General features: G+C 34.7%; 1 long non-coding RNA gene across 1 annotated transcript in view; it reads right to left on the bottom strand.

Moving 5' to 3' along the window:
- Positions 1 to 25,495, bottom strand: part of LOC143223506 (uncharacterized) — a 51,559-nt gene that overhangs the window by 19,081 nt on the left and 6,983 nt on the right. Inside the window, exon 2 of the long non-coding RNA XR_013012941.1 lies at positions 22,861 to 23,113. This is a non-coding gene — a long non-coding RNA (uncharacterized LOC143223506). The remainder of the gene's footprint in view (positions 1 to 22,860; positions 23,114 to 25,495) is intronic.

Genomic DNA, 25,495 nt, shown 5'->3' with positions numbered 1-25,495 from the left:
AAACAAGTTTGAATATGTAAATCAGCAAGTTATGCGATAACCACGGTCGATATAAAGTATCGGTGGAAATGCATGTATAAGAACTACCTTTTGTAATTGGTCGGTATTTTATAGATAGCTTAATGTTGCTTAAAACTGACTCATTTGTGGAAGTTATGCATTATTTCTTTCGAATATAAAATAGATCATATATATTTGTTTAGATTGGAGATTTAGAATTGATATCCCTTGTACATAACAGCATTGATAAACAGAGGAGTATGAATGATTTTGGGAAACCCAGAACATCCAGAAAAAGACTTGCAATAAGTCGTTTCCCAACCGTAGTAAGAAAAATATAGTGTCTTGTAACAGGCGTAATTCACTAACATAAAGGTCAATAGCAAGAGTCGTTCGCGTGACCCAGACAACGGTATGCAATGTGACGTGAACAAAAGCTATTTCCATGATACATCCACTGGACCTTTGCATATATAAAGCATTTAGAGACTGAAATGAATATTCATGCTTTTGATATGAAGACCTACTAGTGAAGTTGTCAGATGGAGCATCTATTGATATCTTTATGACCGGACTATTCAAACGAGTTAGGGGAAACATTTTCCTTCTACGATAAATGAACTATTGAAAACAATCATGAAGTAGTGTGTTTTTTTTTATACCTTTACGACGGGGCTTTCATGTAACGGAAACTTTGTTTCAGAGCTATTGTCGAGATTGATGGTTGTCAGATAGAAAATGACTGGAGATGGTGACATGGACTGTAACATTCTGATAAAACTCCAACTTCATTTTGACGTAACGTACTCCGTATACGATGATAACATCTTATTTTAGGCTTTATTAGTCATCTCTCTTCAGTTATGCTTCGGTTGATTAATAATAGTCATACTTTATGAGAAAATATATTCAAATAGTTACTAGTTCACTAGGGTTTGAATACCCAAACCAAAAATTTTGATATTCGAACTGTAATAGCATGGAGAGTCTCGTACTCAACTTCTGTATAAGTACAAGAGACTGGAGTGTTCAAGTCAAGAATAATTTATAACTTACCCACCAGTTGTATACATACATACATATATATATATATACACACACGAAATATTTCAGTGATTAATAAATGGGGAATATAACTTGGGAGAGGCTTATGTGTCTTACAAATTTCATTGTTTAATAAATAGGTAGTATAACTTGAGAGAGGTTGGGTGTGTCTTACAAATTTCATTGTTTAATAAATAGGTAGTATAACTTGAGAGAGGTTGGGTGTGTCTTACAAATTTCATTGTTTAATAAATAGGTAGTATAACTTGGGAGAGGCTTATGTGTCTTACAAATTTCATTGTTTAATAAATAGGTAGTATAACTTGAGAGAGGTTGAGTGTGTCTTACAAATTTCAGTGATTAATAAATTGAGAGTATTACTTGGGAAAGGCTTATATGTCTTACAAATTTCACTGTTTAATAAATAGGGAGTATATGACTTGAGACAGGTTGAGTGTGTCTTAGAAATTTTATTGTTTAATAAATGGGGAGTATACGTTGGGAAAGGTTGGGTGTGTTTTACAAATTTCATTGTTTAATAAAGGAGGAGTATAACTGGGGAAAGGTTGATGTGTATTACGAATTTCGTTGTTTATTAAATAGGGAGTATAACTTGGGAGAAATTAAGTGTGTTTTACAAATTTCATTGATTAATAAATGGGCAGTATAATTGGGGGAAGGTTGATGTGTCTTACAAATTTCATTGTAGCTTTTGATATCATGCAATGTAATTGCTCTGAGGCTAGAGTAGTGGAAATGATTAGGGAATCGTAAGATTATATGAATAAAGAAGTCACAAAAAAGAGTAATTGTAAATAATTGGTAATTCCAACAGAGTTATAACACATTATTACAGAGCACAGAAAAGAAAAGCGAATAAGTTGTAAGATGGTGTGTTTGCCTTATATTGATCGCGATACCTTACTTCTATGTTATTATCTATATCATTTAAGAACGTGACATTACTTTATGCAGATGTACACCTTGAGCCGCTTACAAAAGCACGACAGATGTCGTGCTAATTAGTGCCTCTAACATACTAGGGGCAGGAATGGTAACTTGAAGAGGTAAGTTTCATCTTACTTACCCCCAAATGGTTGTACCTTATGTTCCTTATTTTTTATTTTTCATCTCTTTATGGTTATCTTTTTCTTATTATTATTTTAACTTGGAAGAGTAGTCACCTTCCCACAACTGTCTGCAGGCAGTGAAGGGTGATACAAATGTGGGATGTTGTGGGTTTGAGCGCTCACATCTTGCTATCCTGATTTCTAATCTTCTTACGTGATACTAGCGAACTGGAGGTTAAGACTGATAGACGGTGTATGCCCACCACAATGTGGGTCCTATACTTAGTCACCTCCAAAATCTAGATAACATTTTATAAGCCTACGTTGTAGCTTGTACCTTAGGATCTTTTTTTTTTAATGTAGTGCATTTTGTTTAAATTTTAATGTATTTTGTTTTAGCTTAAAAATTTATGCTTATAAGATATGCACATAAATCTGTGTGTTTGTCTGTCCATTATCTAGCTACTTCTCGGTCGCTGGACCAATCTCAACCAAAGTGTGTTTGATGATAGTTTGGAATAAGAGGCATGCTAATTGGCTTCACCTCTATTCCAACCCCGTTTATTGTTGTTATTGAGCATTTATTATCTTTGAAATAAGTTAACCACATTCATAGATGACGTCACGTCTTTACACCAAAAACAAAACACGAAAACTATTGAATTTTCTATGAGATAACGTGCACTCAATGTGGGGGAAGGCACACAGACGTCTGAAATATCTGAGAGAGCGCACTAAAATTCTCTATGGAGGAACTCGATGAGATGAAATAGTCGCCACTATTGTAACAATACATAAATTCAGATGAACTTTCTATTTCGACAGCAACCATAACGCTGATATGAGAACCATTTCTTGGACTATGTCCACTTTCTTCTTTGACCTGTCACGTTACAACTTCGGCCGTCAGTCAATTAATAAAATGAAAGAATGTTGAAAGACACATAAGGTAGATGTTGAAAGCAGGTAACACATGTCGCCACTAGTTTGCCCGCTATCTCTTCCTCTAAGGTCACTCTGATCATCGCTCAGTGTATACCATTTTTTGAAGTATATACGCGGTGAATTCTTAACTTTTCGAAAACTTTGGGCAAAATAATAATGCATACTATAATAATATGTTATCATGAACCATAATAGCGGTTCATAATAGGGATTGCAAGAAATTACACAAAATCTCAACAGAACGTCCAGGCGGCAAAATACAACACATTAAACAGTAAAGATTCAATTTAAACAACATTTTAAAACTTTAACATTGATTGCTAAGGCTGTACACACATAAACTGCACAAACAACACGCATGTTAAACTTACAAGGAAAGCAAAATCCACTCATAACGGTTCATTCGTAATTCTTCTATTAATTATTATTTTCTTGCTATCCTATCACAAAAACGACTCAATATATTGTACTAAAGTCTCTCGTAGAACACCGAATAAGCATCTAAAAAGGTCATAGGGGTATTCAAAGGCCGATTTGTTTCTTCTGTATTTTACACAAGTCAAACATCATAATTTTGGTGAAAACGATATGGTCATTACCCCTTTAAAGCAGTTTTCTAACACATATTTGTTATTCCGAGAAAAAGCTTTAATACAGGATGAGACAGGAATTACTATTCAATAAGTGATGAACAATTAGATGGCTGTTATATGCAAAAGCCACAACGCTTTTTACACTATACAACCGATACTTATAAGGAGTTAATCAATACGTTATGTATGAAGCGAGGAATGAAAACATAAATACACATAATATTGAATTTTATTACACACACTTGTAACTATGTTAAATGGCACGAAAGTTTATTTAAGGTGATGTTTTTTACGTATATGTTTTCGTTTGAAAGGCTTTTTCTTTCTACTTCTAAAATTATACACTAGCTTATTGTGTGTTGTGTCTTAGTCCAAGTATATATTTGCTCATTACGATGCATATTATACAAACAAACTCTAGTTGCAGCTTCACATTTTACATCTTAAACTAATGCGATCAAGTAGTCAATAGCTAAAGTAAATCATCATGAACCATATCAGCTAACCACTAGTTATGTTTATTATCATTACAATGTATAAAGTTAGTTATCACAACAAGTAATCTTTTGACTGTAAATGAGCATGAAAAGCCCCCAAACAAGTTAAATAAAAATAGTGAATTTAAAATCCTCTAGATAGGGTAAAAGAAAATAAGGAACCAGGGCTGGAGATAATGTGGACATTATGTACTCAAACTAGAAACCATTTTTAATCCATCAATTGTAATTCTAGGTAACAAGGACCAAAATAAGGGCTTGTAGTTTGCGTTAATAACATCTACGATACCTACAATCCTGTTTGCTCAATTTTAACGAATCTTATTTGGATATTTTTAAATCCTCAATCTTTATTATCTATTATAAACATATTGTGTGAAAGTTCGGATTTTCGTATTATTTATCATAGCATCCACTTCCACATTTCCTTTTTAAGTTCGTGAAGTTGACAAAGAACGGACACCTCAGCCTGTGAGTTTATAAATGTGGCGTACGTTTTCCAATGATCTATAATATTTTTCACAATAATTTATACATGAAATTCGTGGTTCCATATAAATCCATACAGTCTTCATTCACACTGAAACTTTAAGTACGTTCTATTAGCCTCTTGTCACCAATGAGCGTGTCATCACTTTCGTTGTATGCTTAGGATATTGTATACATATGTATCCATTCCCAACGGATTTTGATTCTGAGAGAATGACGACCCGGAATGGCTAGGTGGTTAAGACGCTCAACTCGCAATCTAAGGATCGCAGGTTCGAATCTCCGTCACAAAAAATATGCTCGCCCTTTCGACCGTGAAGGAGGGGTTATAATGTGCGGTCAGTCCTACTATTCCTTGGTAAAATAGTAGCCCAAGAGTTGGTGATGGGTCGTGATGACTAGCTGCCTTCCCTCTAGTCTTATACTGTTAAAGTAGGGACGGCTAGCCTAGATAGTCCTCATGTAACTTTACATACGAAATTCAAAACCAACTAAACCGAGGGAATGAAATGGCAAAAAAGAATTTGATGTAACTGTCAGTGTAGAACTCTTTTTATTGTTTAATAAATGGTAAATATAAGTATAACCGAGAGGGAATTGCCTTTGTTTTAAACATTTCTTAGGTTATTGTTGCCCATGAATGTCAATTTGGATTCATCCTTAAAGACAAATTTTGCAGACTATTTTCATCTCATTGTTTGAAGTCTGATATGCCTGTATCAGATTTGTGGATTTACTGTCTCTCTAATAAGGCCGCTTCCTGCTGATTTGTATCTTACTGTTCTGAAAATAACATTCATATCATACTTACAGCTATGTTATTGGCCAGTTCTCTACTGAGCTGTCGTGTATCCCCCAAAAAGCGTATCTCCAATTATTTAACATCACTTATAATAGTTTTTTCTACCTCGACTACTTCTGTTACCAACAGTACTGGTTTCACGTATCCTTCTAAAGTTTCAATACAGCTCCTACTGAAATACGAAATTTCGTTTCAATCTTTCTCATGAAATAGCCTTCATCAGTAAAAACATTTGAACATTCGTCATGTGACACTTTGCATTTCTTTACCACTAGGAACAGTAAGACTGGCTGCGATATGTTTTTTATTGTTTTTTTTACTGATGTAGCATTGCTTTATTGGTTCGATAAGAAATAGCTTTCATGCAATGATCGCATTTTACTGTACAGTTTCTTTCTCAGCACGTTGTAGAGTGCACTGCACGTGGAATTGAAAGTTGCAAGTCGTTTTTTAACGCATCGTGATATAAAGTGAAAATGACGTATGTTACATTCTAAATATCATAGCGTTATGTGATCTACTTATCACTGTATTACTTACTCCCAGTTGAAATTATAGGCTCAGTACTGTTTTGTATTATTCCAATAAACATATGTATTCTCTGCATAGGCTCCATGAAAAGTAATTGCCTATAGCGTATTATTCTGTCCAAAGATCTAAAAAGGATCATAATATGAAATAATCATGACTTGAACGCTTTCCTAAAATATTGTATTATATCCATAGAACTATAGAAAAATATTTTCTTAAACCAAGAGAAAAAGATTTGCCCATATATTTGTTTCATTAGTTTTATATTGAGAAAACAATATTCGTAATGGCAAATTTACCATTTCACAACTGTATTTCTAAATAAATATATCCAGAAGTATGGCACCTTTTAATATGACACCTTTTGATTGCTGCCTGTTCCTGTTTTCTCTTCAACCTGCTTTGGCGTCAATGGTCAAGAAAATTATCTGTATAAGTTTGCACGTCCCAATATTCATTCATTCAGGAATACAGAACTGACTTAGGAGGATTAGTGCAAACTGACTTAGGAGGATTAGTGCAACTTGAAAGCATGATTCTGATATCTGTTTTTCTTTTCTTCCTTAATATCTAAGTTTTACGCATTTCTTTGGTATCATCCATTATCAACGTTGAGAATTTAAAAGAAATTTAAATTTCAAATTCCTTTATAATATTATGTGTATATAATTATTTGTTTTTTAAACGTGTTTAAAATTTGTTGTATTCCAATTTTTTCTAAAAACTTTATTAGAAAAAGGAAATTGGGAATTCATTAAACAAAACACTAAAGATTATTCTAATGAATATAAAAACTAAGACATCTACAGAATTTAAATAAATAGGGGAAATATAGTAGATGATTGAAGAAAATTTCTAAATATTTAAACTTGCGATTGAACTGGTCATTGGCCAAATGTTCTTTATTTGATTGACAGCCAAAATGTTGAATAAATTGTTCTTTTAAAAGTTAGTTGATAAGTATATAACCACCTTTTTTATTTTAATTTCTTTGTCAACAATTCCATCGAAAACAACAAATAGATATTCATATCTTAGAATATTTATTTTGATATGAATATCTGAAACATAAGGAACATTAATCACAGCTCATTCGTGTATTTTTAATCGATCCCATATTTCATGTTTAAACAGAATTCAATCTATAGATGGTTTGTTAACTGACAAAGCAAGTTGTTTACCAGACAGCGTTCTATACAATCATGGTGATGATGATATCGCGTGCCACGTACGAGGAGTCACACGGTGGTATTACTTCGACTAGCAAAATAGTTCATTAGAAACTCAATAAAACAACTTTTGAGTTTATACTCGACTCATACTTGTTTTTAATTTTTTATTTCCCTTATTTTATGATCTATTAGAGAATATAAACCTATATTAATCTTTTATGTTCCAGTTTTCATCCTCTAATCGATATTTATACTTAAATCGTATATGTTATTCGACTATTACTTCTTTTCGTGGTCACAATAATGCACGTGGAATAAACACGTGCTTTCCAATAGCAAAAACGAGCCATTCTACTAAATCAGTTTTAAAGTCAATGCTGCATGCGAAGTGTTTATAACTTCGTTTAGGTGTACAATGTTGATTTTAGGAAATTTTCCTCTTATTTTTATTGTATTTTTGTTCGAAGCTTTTGTATTTTTTGCCTTTACATTAAAGAAACTATTTTAAAGTTTATAGAATACTCAAAAAATTAAAGTTATACCCTGTTTAATATTTTTTTTTTAAATATAACATTTTATATTGGTATTTTTGACTAATTATTTATATTTATAATTAGAACTTCACGTATTGTTTTAACAGCTAAATGTAATACCTTGAAATTAATTAGTATGCTAAGTATAATGACCATGATTAAGCACTAGTAGTCAACATCGCTGTTTTCATGGTAACAAACTTGTGAAAAAGACGGTGAAATCTCTCCTATATCACACATCTTGGCACATTTCCAGAGACATTTCACCTTACGTCAGAAATTTATCTCACGTCAGAACCACACCGACTGGAGTTTCTTATGATTCGGTTTTGTTTTTGGTCATCTGCCTTGCAGAATATCAGGAAATCTTATTAACTTTAAATCTTGTTCGTTCTCTTTCCAATGGCACCATATAAAACTCCCGCTGGGACAGTGGTCAGTCTACGAACTTACAACGCTAAAATCAGAGGTTCTATTTCCCTCGGTATGGCCCGGCATAGCCAAGTGGTTAAGGCACTTGACTCGTAAGCCGAGGATTGCGGGTTTGAATCTCCGTCATATCAAACATGCTCGCCATTTCAGTCGTGGGGGCGTGATAATGTAACGATCAATTCGTTGTTAGAAGAATATCCCAAGGGGTGGCGGTGGGTGGTCACTACTAGCTGCCTTTTCTCTAGTCTTACACTGCTAAATTAGGGACGGTTAGCGCAGATAGCCCTCGAGCAGCTTTGCGAGAAATTCAAAACAAACCAAACCCCTCGATAGACACAGCAGATGGCCCGATGTGGCTTTGCTATAAGAAACCACAAACACACACAGCACTTAATAAATCAATAAATAAAATAAAAATGTACCGTCATCTTGTTAAAATGTTTTGGGTTGGAAAGCCCTCATATTACAGCTACAACTTTTTGCTTTTCGAATTAGGTCGTTGCTTTGAATTGGTTTCTAGAGAGAGTGAGGTGGCGATTCATCTTCCGTTGCCACTCTAAGCTTTCTGCTATGCTTACAAATTTCCACTTCCAAAAGAAATATGAAGAGTTCTCTGTTCTCCCAAAATGTTCTGTTCTTTGGTTCTGCTTCCGGACATTGCACTGGTGGAGGATTTGCTGCGAACCAAAATACAGATTCTAAACATGTCGCCCGGGATGCTACTATTCGCAGGTGTGAAGGTGGCGCCACTGTATCAAACCACACGCACGAGTTTTCTTGTGTGAGATACCTAAATTATTATAAACTATCATATTATAAAACTATAAGAACAAAATTCTAAAGCGAAGCACTAACAGTAACAGGAAAACGAATGTCACAATATTCCAATCATAATTTTCACACTCGTTCCATTCCACAAATACGTGATTTCCGGTTTCTTCACAATTCACTTAGTTTTCATTCCCTCTCCCCTTCCAAAGTAACTCATCAGCAAACCTTAAGGTTTATAAAACCGGGCAGCAAGACACAGATAATAGATAACAACCTCTCGTGTAGCTTTGTGTTTAACAACAAACAAATACGTAACTTCCAGCAAGAAAAGTACTGACTCACACAAGCAAATAAACGATTGTTATTTCCAATTTATTCTTTGTCGCATGAATATTAACTAATTAAGTTCTTATTTTTAAAATTTTGGGGGAAAAATATAATTCTTTTCTTAAGATTGTGATAACAAAATGTTATAAACTATTTTTCTTCTTTGTTTTTTTTTAATTTCAGCAAAACGTTGCACAAGTGGTTATCTGTGCATTTCCCATCTCATGTGTCGAAACCAGATTTTTATCGTTGTTCCACTGGGTGGCATATTATTCTCTCTCTTTTTAACCATAATGTGAATAACTATATTAAAATATGTACAACGTAAAAATATATATAAAATAATCCACACCATAGAAAATTCTTGATTATTTATGGTTACGAGAGCATTTTGATCAATAACAAAATATTTGTTGCAGTCCGAAATTATGGTTTGAAATGAGTCTGTACACTTCTTGGGTAGGAGAACAGGTGAAGCGGATTTTCCGAGAGATAGAACAAACCAACCAGGAAAACTTTACAAACATTTTGCAACCTTCGTGTTGAAATTCAGACTTCGAGGGTCGATATTAGAGTATAATTAGTCATTACTGGTTGATCTGTATCGAGTTGCATGTGTCGCTAATAAATCAACAACACCATATAAGTCCATTACTTTCAGGTTCAAGTCAGCAACTGTGCTTTAAAACTGCTTGAAATCAAAGTTTTGAGAAGAGTGAAAAAAGTACTGGTAGTAAAAGTACTGGTTATAAAAGTACTGGCAGTAAGATTACTGGTAGTATGAGTACTGGTAGTAAAAGTACTGGCAGTAAGATTACTGGTAGTAAAAGTACTGGTAGTAAAAGTACTGGCAGTGAGAGTACTGGTAGTAAAAGTACTGGTTATAAAAGTACTGGCAGTAAGATTACTGGTAGTAAAAGTACTGGTTATAAAAGTACTGGCAGTAAGAGTACTGGTAGTAAAAGTACTGGCAGTGAGAGTACTGGTAGTAAAAGTACTGGCAGTGAGAGTACTGGTAGTAAAAGTACTGGTAGTAAAATACTGGTTATAAAAGTACTGGCAGTAAGATTACTGGTAGTAAAAGTACTGTAAAAGCAGTTACAGTACTGGAGCAAAAGTAGTAAAAGTACTGGCAGTGAGAGTACTGGTAGTAAAGTAAAGTACTGGCGAGTGAGAGTACTGGTAGTAAAAGTACTAGTAATACGAGTACTGGTGAGTAAAAGTACTGGTAGCACAGAGCACTGGCGCAAGAGAACTGGTGAGTAAAAGCACTGGCAGCAAGAGAACTGAGTAAAGTACTGGCGGGAAAAAGTACTGGCAGGAAGAGAACTGATAGCAAAAGTACTGGCAATACGAGTACTGGTGGTAAAGTGCTGGTGGTAGCAATGAGTACTGGCAACAAGAGAACTGGTGTAAAAGTAAAAGATTACTGGCAGCAAGAGAACTGGTGAGTAAAAGCACTGGCAGGAAGAGAACTGATAGTAAAAGTACTGGTAATACAGAGTAGCACCGAGCACAGAGCACTGGCAGCAAGAGAACTGGTAGTAAAAGCACTGGCAACAAGAGAACTGGCAGTAAAAGCACTGGCAGGAAGAGAACTGATAGCAAAAGTACTGGTAATACGAGCACCGGTGGTAAAAGCGCTGGTAGCACGAGCACTGGCAACAAGAGAACTGGTAGTAAAAAAAGCACTGGCAAGCAAGATCACTGGCAGCAAAAGCACCGGCACTGGCGGTGGAGAGTACTGGTAGTAAAAGTAAAAGCACTGGTAATACTGAGCACTGGTGGTAAAATGCTGGCTGGAAGCAGAGGATTACTGGCAGCAAAGAGAACTAGGCAGTAATAAAGTACTGGCAACAAGAGAACTGGTAGTAAAAGCACTGGCAGGAAGAGAACTGATAGTAAAAGTACTGGTAAGTAAAGAGTACACGAGTACTGGTGGTAAAAGTGCTGGTAGCACGAGCACTGGCGGCAAGAGAACTAGTGAGTACCGGCAATAAGAAAAGCACTGGCAACAAAGAGAACTAGGCAGTAAAGTACTGGCAGGAAGAGAACCTGATAGCAAAAGCACTGGTAATACAGAGTACTGGTGGTAAAAGTGCTGGTAGTACGAGTACTGGCAACAAGAGAACCTGAGTAAAAGCACTGGCAGCAAGAGAACTGGTGAGTAAAAGTACTGGCAGTGAGAGCACTGGTGAGTAAAGCACTGGTAATACGAGCACTGGTGGTAAAAGCGCTGGTAGCAACGAGCACTGGCAGCAAGAGAACTGGTAGCAAAAGTACTGGCAGCAAGAGAACTGGTGAGTAAAAGCACTGGCAGTGGAGAGCACTGGTAGTAAAAGCACTGGTAATACGAGTACTGGTGGTAAAAGTGCTGGTAGTACATGAGTACTGGCAGCAAGAGAACAAAGTGAGTAAAAAGCACTGGCACTGGCAAGAGAACTGGTAGTAAAAGCACTGGTAATAATGAGCACTGGTGGTAAAAGTGCTGGTAGGTAGTACGAGCACTGGCAGCAAGAGAACTGGTGAGTAAAAGCACTGGCAGCAAGATTACTGGCAGAGTAAAGCACTGGCAGTGAGAGACTACTGTACAAAGTAAAAGCACTGGTAATACGAGTACTGGTGGTAAAAGTGCTGGTAGCAACGAGTTACTGGCAGCAAGAGAACTGGTAGTAAAAGTACTGGCAGCAAAGAGAACTGGTGAGTAAAGCAATACTGGCAGGGAAGAGAACTGATGAGTAAAAGTACTGGTAATACGAGTACTGGTGGTAAAAAGTGCTGGTAGTACGAGCACTGGCAGCAAGAGAACTGGTAGTAAAAGCACTGGCAGCAAGAGAACTGGTGAGTAAAAGTACTGGGCGGGAAGAGAACTGATAGTAAAAAGTACTGGTAATACGAGTACTGGTGGTAAAAGTGCTGGTAGTACGAGCACTGGCGCAAGAGAACTGGTGAAAAAAAAGTACTGGCAGCAAGAGAACTGGTGAGTAAAAGTAAAAGTACTGGCAGTGGGCAAGAGCACTGGTGAGTAAAGTACTGGTAATACAGTACTGGTGGTAAAAGTGCTGGTGAGTACAATTACTGGCAGCAAGAGAACTGGTAGTAAAAGTACTGGCAACAAGAGAACTGGTGAGTAAAGTACTGGCAGCAAGATTACTGGCAGTAAAAAAGTACTGGCAGTGAGAGCACCGGCAGTGCAACTGGTAAACGAGTACTGGTGGTAAAAGTAGCAACTGGTGAGTGGCAAAGAGAACTGGTGAGTACAAGTTACTGGCAACAAGAGAACTAGTGAGTAAAAGCACTGGCAGGAAGAGAACTGATAGTAAAAGTACTGGTAATACACGAGCACTGGTGGTAAAAGTGCTGGTAGTACGAGTTACTGGCAGCAAGAGAACTGGTAGTAAAGTACTGGCAGCAAGAGAACTGGTAGCAAAAGTACTGGCAGGAAGAGAACTGATAGCAAAAAAGCACTGGTAATATGAGTACTGGTGGTAAAAGTGCTGGTGGCACGAGCACTGGCAACAAGAGAACTGGTAAAAGCAAAAGTACTGGCAGCAAAGAGAACTGGCAGTAAAAGCTACTGGCAGTGAGAGAGTACTGGTAGTAAAAGTACTGGTAATACGAGTACTGGTGGTAAAAGTGCTGGTAGCAGCAAGAGCACTGGCAGCAAGAGAACTGGTGAGTAAAAGTACTGGCAGCAAGAGAACTGGTAGTAAAAGTACTGGCAGGAAGAGAACTGATAGTAAAAGTACTGGTAATACGAGTACTGGTGGTAAAAGTGCTGGTAGTACGAGTACTGGCAGCAAGAGAACTGGTAGTAAAAGTACTGGCAGCAAGAGAACTGGTAGTAAAAGTACTGGCAGTGAGAGTACTGGTAGTAAAAGTACTGGTAATACGAGTACTGGTGGTAAAAGTGCTGGTAGTACGAGTACTGGCAGCAAGAGAACTGGTAGTAAAAGTACTGGCAGCAAGAGAACTGGTAGTAAAAGTACTGGCAGGAAGAGAACTGATAGTAAAAGTACTGGTAATACGAGTACTGGTGGTAAAAGTACTGGTAGTAAGAGCACATTGAACAGAGACGTGATCAATATGTGGTTCACTAACAGCTTTTATTCGCTACTATCCAAGGTCCACGGCACCGAAATTTGTTTGTTTGTAATTAAAGCTATATAATGATCTATCTGTGCTCTGCCCATCACGGGTATCGAAACCCTGTTTCTAGCATTGAAACTCCGCAGACATATCACTATGCCTAGGGTGGCATGTACCGAAGGAAATATATTTTAAAAAGTCGTTTCCCAATACGTAAGAAGTTTGTATTTTGAAGCGGTCATGGATTCGTTTAGGTTTCAGAGTTTTGTGCAGTTTGATCGGTGTGAACAAACAATTCTCTCAAAAGTAACTTTCGTGCTAATAGTTGTCACATGTACTAATCAATATTTTCGAGATAAAATTCATCATGATATTTCATTAATGAGTTATAGCTATTGATATTTAAACCAACTGCGCCTTTAATCTGCGTGTAGAATACATTGAATTTATGTAGAATAGGGTATTGTCTGCAGACTATCACTCATGCTGATGTATAGTCTCATTACATATGCTGTATATAAAATAGCATGTTTTTAATTGTTCTAAGTTTATTTAGTTTATGTATATAAAAAAGAAAATTATATACAATTAGCACGTTAATGAGCAGTAAAATAGGAAGCTGGCAAAATAATGACCAAACCAAATGTTAATATAGACGTACAGGTCTACCAAAACGAATGTCGAAGTATTAAAATAATATTGTTCGTTACAACTTGAGTTGGAAGTAACATTGTAAAAATAGCCGGCACAAGTTTAAAAGCTTGTTAATAATTGTTACCATATCTCACACGCAACTTTAATATTCATTCGTTTACATTAGTTTCTGGTTCACTCTAGATAAAATGTAATATTTCTTATTAAAGTAAGAGATGTAATGCGAGAAAATGTTTTACTTAAACTTGTAGCAACTATAAATAAAAATATACGCCAACATTATTAGTAATATTAAAGTTAAAAATTACAATAGTAAGTATTTACCGGTTAATTAAAAATAATAGTACAAACTGGTTCAATGAAATTATTAAAGACGGAAAAGATATATACATGAAAAGGAAAGGCTTGTTTGTATGTTGTGCAAAGCTACTCAGTGGGCTATCTCTGCTTTGCCCACCACGGGTATCAAAAATCTGGTTTCCAGCGTTGAAAGTCCGCATACATACAGCTGTGCCACTAGGTGAGGCAGATCAGAACAAAAAGTAGTATATAAATTCATGAAGACAATACTGAATGCAAACCGTTATCAAAAACAATTTCTATTTAAAAGCATATGCTGCTACACTCGAATATCGTTGGTATGAAGAGCTAGTATTATGAATACTATTTATTCGTTAAATCCAAAAAGTAAATGGAATGTGAAATAGTCAAGTATTCTTAAAGTGCTCTGTCTTATAGTGCTTCTCTCTTACATTGTATTCCACAATAGTATTGTAAATTATTTTATTATTTGAAAAACAAAATTCGATGGTTTAAAGTTTTATCAGAATTTCTCAAGTTTCATTAAATTTTAAGTTTTCTTAATGTGTGTAATCTTTACTAGTTGTTCCCAACCTTAAAACTAGCGGTGGCGTTCATAATAATTGGTTTCATTTGGTTTGAATTTCGCGCAAAGCTACACGAGGGCTACCTGCGCTACCGTCCCTAATTTAGAAATGTTAGACTAGAAGGAACGCAGCTAGTCATCACCACCCACCGCCGACTTTTGGCTTACTTTTTTACTAACGAATAGTGAATTAGACCGTTACATTATAACGCCCCCACGGCTGAAAGGGCGAACATATAGTCATCTATATACTCTTTTTTTAACACTTTTAATTCTTAGTTTCAAAGTTACCCACCAGCCTTTATTTAATATCTGTTTTTCATGCTTGTATACGCTGTCTATTCTCTTTTTAATACATATTTTGGAATTGTGGTTGGTATATTAGTCTTTTCTCAAAATCAAATTTTAATTGTATTTGCTATTTTTGCGTCGTTAGAAATAAATGTGAGACTTATTTGCCACAACAAATTACGCATACAAAATTTAGTTAAAAAACATGATACATCATCAAAGAATATTATTAATAAATTATGAAGACCGGATCTTTGCCTAACGTTTATTGCGTCGGACTGCGGGTTGGGATCTCAAGTTCGAGGCGTGATGCATAGACATGAGTTCGTACTTACATGGCGAATTATAAAAGTGACATTAAATTTTATTATTTGATCTAAGAAGCAGTAAAAAGTACTAGTACTGGCTTCAGCTATTTGTATTCTCTCTGGTCAGGTAGATCAAAATTAGAGGTGACTGTGTCTGAATTTCACGTGGCTGTTCGACCCATGAGTGATTAAGACGCCTTTCATGTTTTAAATTCCAATTCCAATAAATTATCATGGGTAATATTTTGAATCTATATATGAGCCGACACTAGAATCAATAGTTGTTTGTATCATCTCGTTAAGAAGGTGAGAGAGAATTTATAAAAAGTCAGTGAAAGAACGTGTGCTGCAAAACACTATCACTACACTGAGAATCATATCACATGTACAGTAAGTACGTAACTATCTCATGTATCTACATTAATTTCCTGATCCTCAAGAAAGGTTCGAAGTTTCATAGCATGAATAGACCAAGTGGTTAGGGCCCTCAACTGGTAATCTGGAGGGTCGCGGGCTCGGATCACCGTCACACTAAACGTGACCGCCCTTTCACCTTTAGGGGCGTTATAATGTGACGACCATTCCCACTATTCGTTGGTAAAAGAGTAGCTCAAGAGATGGCGGTAAGTGGTGATGACTAGCCTACCTTCTTTCTAATTGTATACTGTTAAATTAGGGACGGCTAGCGCAGATAGTCCTTGTGTAGCTTTACGCGAAATTCTAAACAAACAAACATAGCAAGAAACGTGTTTGTAATGTTTGCTTGCGTTGAAACAAATAATATGAGGGTAAACGTATGAGAGATGCCATAAGTGTTTTTAATCAGTTTCAGTTATATATAACAATCTGATTAACATGAAATTCGAGTGACGAAAAATAATAAAAACACAAATAAAATCACAGTCTGGAAAGCACGTGCTTTATGCCCAGTATCTTGCCACGAAGTTCTAAAAATATTGAAATAATTTATATATAAAAAACAAAAAACGTCACCAAAGTAGTTCGAGAAAAAAGTACGTTTACGGCTGTAAACAGGTATGTGATATCTTTCTGGACAAGGTTTAATTTGACTTAGGTACAGCAATTTGGACTGGAATCCAAATAACATTTTTATTATTTCTACTGCTGTGCCAACCCCCCCCCCTACCCAATTTTCTCATCATACACAACCATACGAACCTTGTAAATCTCTAGTCATTATTTTAGTCAGTTGCTTTAATATAGGCTTCGTACCTTGTAATGGTTTTTATACAGTAGTTTATAGTTGTGAATAAAATTTGGAATTCTCTCACGCCCTACAATATCTTTAGTGACGCCGCACATTCACCGCCAACTAGTCGTTCTCGAGTAATTTACCACCAACTTTCCCTGCGGTATTAGCGCGCATTTTTATTTTTGTTTTTACACTTCTTTTTTGGGTGACACAGGTACAAACACGATGACTAACGTATAATTATCGTCACTCTGAAGGTTACGGTGTCAACAATTCCATTCTCAATTCAGGAGAACAAGATAGAACAAATATGTGTAACTATGACAAAGATAAAATGCTTCCAGTCATACATTTACTACTGTAACAATGACAGTGGTAAGATGTTTCAAGATATACATTTACTACTGTAATAAGAACAGTGATAAGATGTTTGCAAGCGCACATTTACTACTGTAACAATGACAGTGATAAGATGTTTGCAAGCGCACATTTACTACTGTAACAATGACAATGAGAAGATGTTTCAAGACATACATTTACTACTGTAATAAGAACAGTGATAAGATGTTTCAAGACATACGTTTACTACTGTAATAAGAACAGTGATAAGATGTTTCAAGATATACATTTACTACTGTAATAAGAACAGTGATAAGATGTTTCAAGACATACATTTACTACTGTAATAAGAACAGTGATAAGATGTTTCAAGACATACATTTACTACTGTAATAAGAACAGTGATAAGATGTTTCAAGACATACATTTACTACTGTAATAAGAACAGTGATAAGATGTTTCAAGACATACATTTATTACTGTAATAAGAGCAGTGATAAGATGTTTCAAGACATACATTTACTACTGTAATAAGAACAGTGATAAGATGTTTCAAGACATACATTTATTACTGTAATAAGAACAGTGATAAGATGTTTCAAGACATACATTTACTACTGTAATAAGAACAGTGATAAGATGTTTCAAGACATACATTTACCACTGGAATAAGAACAGTGATAAGATGTTTCAAGACATACATTTACTACTGTAATAAGAACAATGATAAGATGTTTCAAGACATACATTTACTACTGTAATAAGAACAATGATAAGATGTTTCAAGACATACATTTACTACTGTAATAAGAACAGTGAAAAGATGTTTCAAGACATACATTTACTACTATAATAAGAACAGTGAAAAGATGTTTCAAGACATACATTTACTACTGTAATAAGAACAGTGATAAGATGTTTCAAGACATACATTTATTACTATAATAAGAACAGTGATAAGATGTTTCAAGACATACATTTACTACTGTAATAAGAACAGTGAAAAGATGTTTCAAGACATACATTTACTACTGTAATAAGAACAGTGATAAGATGTTTCAAGACATACATTTATTACTATAATAAGAACAGTGATAAGATGTTTCAAGACATACATTTACTACTGTAATAAGAACAGTGAAAAGATGTTTCAAGACATACATTTACTACTGTAATAAGAACAGTGATAAGATGTTTCAAGACATACATTTACTACTGTAATAAGAACAATGATAAGATGTTTCAAGACATACATTTACTACTATAATAAGAACAGTGAAAAGATGTTTCAAGACATACATTTACTACTGTAATAAGAACAGTGATAAGATGTTTCAAGACATACATTTATTACTATAATAAGAACAGTGATAAGATGTTTCAAGACATACATTTACTACTGTAACAATGACAATGAGAAGATGTTTCAAGACATACGTTTACTACTGTAATAAGAACAGTGATAAGATGTTTCAAGATATACATTTACTACTGTAATAAGAACAGTGATAAGATGTTTCAAGACATACATTTACTACTGTAATAAGAACAGTGATAAGATGTTTCAAGACATACATTTACCACTGGAATAAGAACAGTGAAAACATGTTTCAAGACATACATTTACTACTGTAATAAGAACAGTGAAAAGATGTTTCAATACATACATTTACTACTGTAATAAGAACAATGATAAGATGTTTCAAGACATACATTTACTACTGTAATAAGAACAGTGAAAAGATGTTTCAAGACATACATTTACTACTGTAATAAGAACAGTGATAAGATGTTTCAAGACATACATTTACTACTGTAATAAGAACAATGATAAGATGTTTCAAGACATACATTTACTACTGTAATAAGAACAGTGAAAAGATGTTTCAAGACATACATTTACTACTGTAATAAGATGTTTCAAGACATACATTTATTACTATAATAAGAACAGTGATAAGATGTTTCAAGACATACATTTACTACTGTAACAATGACAATGAGAAGATGTTTCAAGACATACATTTACTACTGTAATAAGAACAGTGATAAGATGTTTCAAGACATACGTTTGCTACTGTAATAAGAACAGTGATAAGATGTTTCAAGACATACATTTACCACTGGAATAAGAACAGTGATAAGATGTTTCAAGACATACATTTATTACTGTAATAAGAACAATGATAAGATGTTTCAAGACATACATTTACTACTGTAATAAGAACAGTGAAAACATGTTTCAAGACATACATTTACTACTGTAATAAGAACAGTGATAAGATGTTTCAAGACATACATTTACTACTGTAATAAGAACAGTGAAAAGATGTTTCAAGACATACATTTACTACTGTAATAAGAACAGTGATAAGATGTTTCAAGACATACATTTACTACTGTAATAAGAACAGTGATAAGATGTTTCAAGATATACATTTACTACTGTAATAAGAACAGTGATAAGATGTTTCAAGACATACATTTACTACTGTAATAAGAACAGTGATAAGATGTTTCAAGACATACATTTACTACTGTAATAAGAACAGTGATAAGATGTTTCAAGACATACATTTACCACTGGAATAAGAACAGTGATAAGATGTTTCAAGACATACATTTATTACTGTAATAAGAACAATGATAAGATGTTTCAAGACATACATTTACTACTGTAATAAGAACAGTGAAAACATGTTTCAAGACATACATTTACTACTGTAATAAGAACAATGATAAGATGTTTCAAGACATACATTTACTACTGTAATAAGAACAATGATAAGATGTTTCAAGACATACATTTACTACTGTAATAAGAACAGTGATGAGATGTTTAAAGACATATAAATGCTGTTTTAAGAATTACAGTCATAAGATGTTTAACATTGCATTACATAATATGCAGAGACAACAAGAAGCATGTTATTCCATTTCGGCTGTTCCATCCTCTTAGCCAAACTAAAATTACTTAATAAATAAATAAAAAATAATCCAAGCTTTGTCTTTATATATTTATCAAGGTTTCTTTCAAACTCCAGGGATTCTCTTCCCCTCGGTGGGCTCAGCAGATAGCCCGATGTGGCTTTGCTATAAGAAAACACACACACACAAACACACTCTTTCAAACTCACTCAAATTTACTGTCTTCACAACATCCGAAAGCAACCTATTCCATAGCTAACCACTCTATTACAAAATGTGTAATGTTTTAACTGAAGACAGCTTATACTTTGCTGAAATCTATATTTGTGTACCCTAGTTCTGTGATTCTCGCTGCTAAATGTAAAACAATTAGATGCATCAACACTGTCAGTTCCTTTTACAATCTTAAACTCTTCAATCAGATTCACTTTAACTCTTTTAGTTTCAACAGAAAATAATTTTAAGGATTATAACCTATCCTCTTGTGGTCCCATTCATTCCACATACCATTTTAGTAACCCTCCTCTGAACACTTACCAACACTTCAGTGTCTTTCCTAAGGTAAGGAGTCCAAGACTGAAGATAATTTTCCAAATGTGGCCTAACCAGTAATGTATGCAACGAAATTGTAACTTCTTTAGAAGTCCAGAGTTTCCAAATAAATTCCATTGTTTGGTCCTATCGCACTTAAAATAGGAATGCTTAACGCCCGAACTAGTATTAACCATTGCATAATTTGTAGAATTAAAATTAAAACTCGATACTATGAATAAATAATAGTAACCTGTTGTTAACATTGTCAAGCTTGTCTTTTATACCGTATTTATTAAATAAAACAACGTATTTAATTTGTCTTACAATCGCAATGCAAGTTGGATAACAACTAAGCCTGAAGTACTGTTACTTTGTTTGTTTTGGAATTTCGCACAAAGTTACTCGAGGGCTATCTGTGCTAGCCGTCCCTAATTTTGGAGTGTAAGACTAGAGGGAAGGCAGCTAGTCATCACCACCCACTGCCAACTCTTGGGCTACTCTTTTACCAACGAATAGTGGGATTGACCGTCACATTATACGCCTTCACGGCTGGGAGGGCGAGCATGTTTAGCGCGACGCGGGCGCGAAACCGCGACCCTCGGATTACGAGTCGCACGCCTTACGCGCTTGGCCATGCCGGGCCAGTACTGTTACACGTAATAAGTCTAATCTCACGTTATACTATACCTTACACTACTGAAATGTAAATTAAAAGCTTATATCTACTATTTTAGTCCCCAGTCATACTAAATCTAGTGTTCTGTTATTCATATTTAATTTCAAAGGATAAAAATAATAAAACCAAATAACATTGAAAAATCCATAATATTATAAGATCTAAGCTTTCTAACGTCTTCTCTTTTCATGAAATACACATACTACTGTAAAAATTACATTGATAAGATATATTTCTTGAACAATAACAGTAACAAGATAGTTCGAGACGTACATTTACTATTATAAAAATGACAGCGATAAAATGGTTCAGGACATACATCTGTTATTTTAAAATTATAGTGATAAAATGGTTCCGGACATGCATCTATTATTGTAAAATTATAGTGATAAAATGGTTCAGGACATGCATCTATTATTGTAAAATCATAGTGATAAAATGGTTCAGAACATGCATCTATTATTGTAAATTCATAGTGATAAAATGGTTCAGGACATACATCGATTATTGTAAAATCATAGTGATAAAATGGTTCAGGACATACATCTGTTATTGTAAAATTATAGTGATAAAATGGTTCCGGACATGCATCTATTATTGTAAAATTATAGTGATAAAATGGTTCAGGACATGCATCTATTATTGTAAAATCATAGTGATAAAATGGTTCAGGACATACATCGATTATTGTAAAATCATAGTGATAAAATGGTTCAGGACATACATCGATTATTGTAAAATTATAGTGATAAAATGGTTCAAGACATATACCTACTATTCTAGAAATGATAGCAATGAGATATTTCGGGACATACATTTACTACTTAACATCTTTGATATGAAAGATGAAATGCTATAAGTATTAAACATACTAACTGTATCACAAACTATGACTAACATTAACTGATTGTTATAAAATACTGCGCGAAGTATCAAAAAGGGCTTTCAATCTGAGTTCGAACTGACAGACTAGGGAGTAAGGCCGTTAGTCAAGAGCACCTATTATCAATTTTTGGTATACGCTTCTAAAATAGAATACAATAGGATTGGACCTTTCAAGGCTTCAAGGTGTAGAGCACGTTTTTCTATTTGTGCGACAAGTGGATCGTGAATCGCGAACCTTCGTATTAGCAATAGGGCACACTAATCTTGTAGCGACGCCCGACCGCACAAACTTTAACTTGTTTGTTTGTTGTTAAGCGCAAACTACAAAAGGGACTATCAGTGCTGTGAACACCACATGTATCGAAACTCGGTTTTGACGTTATAAGCCTTGATACTTACCACCGATCCACCAACTTTAATAGTCTTTACCTGCTAAGAAATACTATATATAAAGATTCAAACTTATTTACTGCATTACTTAAATAAAGCAAGTATCATCTCAAATTTATTAACTGCACAACCTCAATAAAGCAGGTATCTCAAATTTATTAACTGCACAACCTCTATAAAACAGTTATCATCTCAAATTTATTAAATGCACAACCTCAATAAAACAGTTATCGTCTCAAGTTTATTAAATGCACAGCCTCAATGAAACAGGTATCGTCTCAACTGATTTAATTTACTATGACAAATTATCTTGGTTGACATGATCAATAGCTGTATGGTACAAGCGCTCTGTGTAGTTTAAGATATATTAAAACAAAGTCATAAAAAGGAAGCAATCATTTACTAGCCAAGGACTATTTCTAGTAAGGAAGTCCGTAATATTTAAATGACGGCACGCTTACCTTTTCTTATCTGTCATGTATTTCCTCTAACTTTTACTGAAAAGTTAGACTTCCTTTCGAATATAATTTCTTCCGTTGGAGGAAATGGTTAGCTTCTGGCTTAGAGACATCATTTGCCGGCAGAAGGTGGACGACTCCGGTCGATTACCATCTAACTTTTTTAGCAGGATAATAACTAGTTCCCTGAATTGTGTCAGTACAGCTCGTGACATAAGATTATCTTAATCGCTTTATGTCGTTGTGGCTTTATATCCTGAAAAAAAAAAACTTGCGTGCATATTAAAATCAGGCTTAAATCACGTTTACTTCGCCTTCATGGTGCTAAATTGAATCCAGTCTCTCGATATTATTTAAGAGTCTTTCTTCGCCTCGCTCAACATTGCTTAGCGCGTGTCAGTAAACATGAACGTACAATTTACGGTCTTTGTAAGAGGATTTAGAAAGACACTTAAGTGTAAATTAGTTAAAAGAAATAGTCAACCTACACTCTTCCATGAACAACAAAACGTAATTCCTAACGGAACCAACATGCAATTATTTATCGAGACCCCAGAGCTTCAGAGTATGTTTGTTGTTAAACACAAAAGGTTATCTTGATGTACCCATCACAAGTATCGAAACCCAGTTTTTTAGAGTTACCAGCTTACATTCTTGCCTCTGAACCACTAGAGAATTCGATACGAAATAGTTAATTAGAAACTTATTCAAGTCACGAACAAGTATAGGATCAAATATTATCATATAAACAAACATTAAAAAAAATCTGTGTCAGAAAAGATGACACAACGCCAGTTCATGATGCTAGAAAAACACGTAGGTTCAAGAAATCAATTTAACACAAATATATGAGATTTTATAACCCGAACGCTTTCGAAATGTGGAACTTTTGTCTTCAGGGGCAAACTAAGTTCTATCAAGATACGCACAACTATTCAGGTATCAAACCAACACGTAAACTTAAGAAAGAACTCCATATAAAGAAACAAAACTAATTAATTCTCAAAAAGGCGAAATACATTAAGTAAATAGATACGCCTAAGTACACTTTTAATTAAACAATCATTGAAATAGGTGAAGAATTGAATAAATGAAGGACTAAACTTTGCCTCAACAAGTAGAACAATTCATAATTAATAATCAGACTAAAGTCAAGAAGCTGCCCTTAGAAACATGAAGAAACACAACACCATGGTAATTGTGCCATCATACAAACGAAACATCACTCAAATCAAGAGTAAAAGCGAATATTCCACCAATCTCTCAACTTTAATTGAAGGTGACTATACACATATATCAAGGCTAACTCCAACGTTAATATGGAGAAATAAATTAACCACCTTCTTAAAGAAATATCTGAAAGGACTTGGAAATGAAACAGTCGAATAATTAACACTACACCTTAGCACCATCCTACACGTCCATAGCCTTTCTAAAATTCACAAGCAAGGCTATACTCTCCTTCCCATAATTAAATTTATCACCCACCCCTTAGCTAGAAGTGTGGTTGATATAACAACATTATTAACAGGTTAAATGTACTCACATAAAAGCAAACATTATAACCACACCAAAGCATAAAAACTAGCTTCGACGTATCAACGCTAAAGTCCATCTTAGATTAAACGATAGAATTTCATCTTCGATTTTTTCTTTGCATTTTAACAACTGAAAATATATACATCGTTTTTTGGTTAAGAGCAGGAGATTTTAGCATTCCTTGTTGGAATTATCCTTATTAATTGAGGGAACTGCGGAAGAAACGGGAAGAAGCGCAAACGGTACTTTAGATGGTGATCAGTAACACTATTGGTGATGCAAGTTTAAACATTCCACGGTGCTTTCATTCCACACAAGCTGTCTTCTAGTGGTTGATTGCGAGCAAGTGAAATCATATAACACTAGGGAAGGGTTAGCCTAAACTCAGTTTTAAAATCCCTCTTATGGTTTAGAGGTAAATCTTCAGCCTTACGTCGCTAAATATTGGTTTTCAATACCTGTGGTAGACAGAGTACAAATATCCTATTATGTAAAATTGTGCTTAACTATGACAAGTCAACCTATTCTAGAGAAACACTTTATCCCCTCAGTGGCACAGTCTAATAAAAACCGAGTTTCGACACCCATGATGGGCAAAGCACAAATACACTATACACCTGGTTTGTGGATATTCAAGGATTCATAATTCGCGGCTGATTTGCTGCTAAAAAAGCTCTTCACGTATTGGAGATTATATATTCGCTATAATAGAGGTAGATGGTCGAGTTCCACTGTTTGATCAGACAACAGCAGTCCATAAAATGTCGGTGGGTGTTGTTAACTACCTATTTTTCTCCCTAGTCTATCAGTTCAAAATTGGAGTTAACTATGCACATATAACCTAGCTTTGTTGAAGCATTCTGAAAAGACAAAATTTCTTCAAAAATCTTTGAACAATTTACAAGCAGGTTCACATAAACCAGTATGTATTTCATCTCCAAAACTGCTGTGGAACTACAGAAAACTCCATGACGTTGTAGTACAAATCACGTTATCTTAACCAGCTACATTAAAAAAAAAAGGAATATTTGATATAAGAGATAAAATACTAAATATAGCATACTGTATTACTGTATTTGTGAATACAGATAACATAAAA

The sequence above is a fragment of the Tachypleus tridentatus genome, chromosome 8 (assembly GCF_004210375.1).
Source record: "Tachypleus tridentatus isolate NWPU-2018 chromosome 8, ASM421037v1, whole genome shotgun sequence".
Taxonomy (NCBI): domain Eukaryota; kingdom Metazoa; phylum Arthropoda; class Merostomata; order Xiphosura; family Limulidae; genus Tachypleus; species Tachypleus tridentatus.
Note: the sequence above shows the minus strand (reverse complement) of the source record. Positions and strands in the feature narration are given on the sequence as shown.